Genomic DNA, 1,064 nt, shown 5'->3' with positions numbered 1-1,064 from the left:
CAACTACATATGTGTATGTACAGCCACACACATATACATGTACATATATATAAATACATTTTATATATATATATATATATATTATTTCATTTCCATTTTGTATGTTGAAGTACTGAAATAACTCAAAATAAATAAAAGTAAAACTTAATAAAAAGCCTATATAGACATAATTAAAAAAAACTAATAAAATTACAACATTACTACAACTGTAACTAAAACTAAAATAGATAACTAATACAAATCAAAGTACATTAGTTCATCACTAATCCTAAAAAAATAACACTGAGACAAACACACATGCTAAAATAACAACAACTTACTGACACATAGTAAGAACTAGATTATAAAAAACTGAAACAAAAGTGGAAAGAGGAGAGAAAAAAAACGATACTTATCCTTTGCCGGTGTCCCTGCCCGGTGGAGTCGCACGGTAGAGTCGATGGTCTTTACACTCTTCGGTCTTCACACGATCGCAGCCGCGACCGCTTCCGCGGTAAACTATGCTTCTTTTTAATTCGTTTAACAAAACTCAAATTACATATTTATTATATATAAATAAAAATTATTAATATAAATTTACATATTTAACCAATATGTCGCCATAGACAATATCTCCCTTACTGTATGTACAGTACACAACTATTTTCTATTTTACTATTTTATAATTCACCAAAAGTTTTCTTTTCATGTTCCAAATGTTGTAGTACATTTGTAGTTACAAGACTGACTTACTACAGGCAAAAGTTTGCCAATATCACCCTTACTGTACATACAGTACATAATTAATCTGCAAAAACCAGTACTGTAATTGACCAAAAGGGTTTTTTCATGTTCCAAAGGCTGTAGTACATTCCTAGTGGCCAGACTGACTTACTAAAGGTGAAAGTTTGCTAATATCACCCTTACTGTACATACAGTACATCATTAATCTGCAAAAACCAGTACTGTAATTGACCAAAAGGGTTTTTTCATGTTCCAAAGGCTGTAGTACATTTGTAGTTATGAGACTGACTTACTACAGGCAAAAGTTTGCCAATATCACCCTTACTGTACATACAGTACAT

The sequence above is a fragment of the Sinocyclocheilus grahami genome, unplaced genomic scaffold, assembly GCF_001515645.1.
Source record: "Sinocyclocheilus grahami isolate Dianchi unplaced genomic scaffold, SAMN03320097.WGS_v1.1 scaffold693.1, whole genome shotgun sequence".
Lineage (NCBI taxonomy): Eukaryota > Metazoa > Chordata > Actinopteri > Cypriniformes > Cyprinidae > Sinocyclocheilus > Sinocyclocheilus grahami.
Note: the sequence above shows the minus strand (reverse complement) of the source record.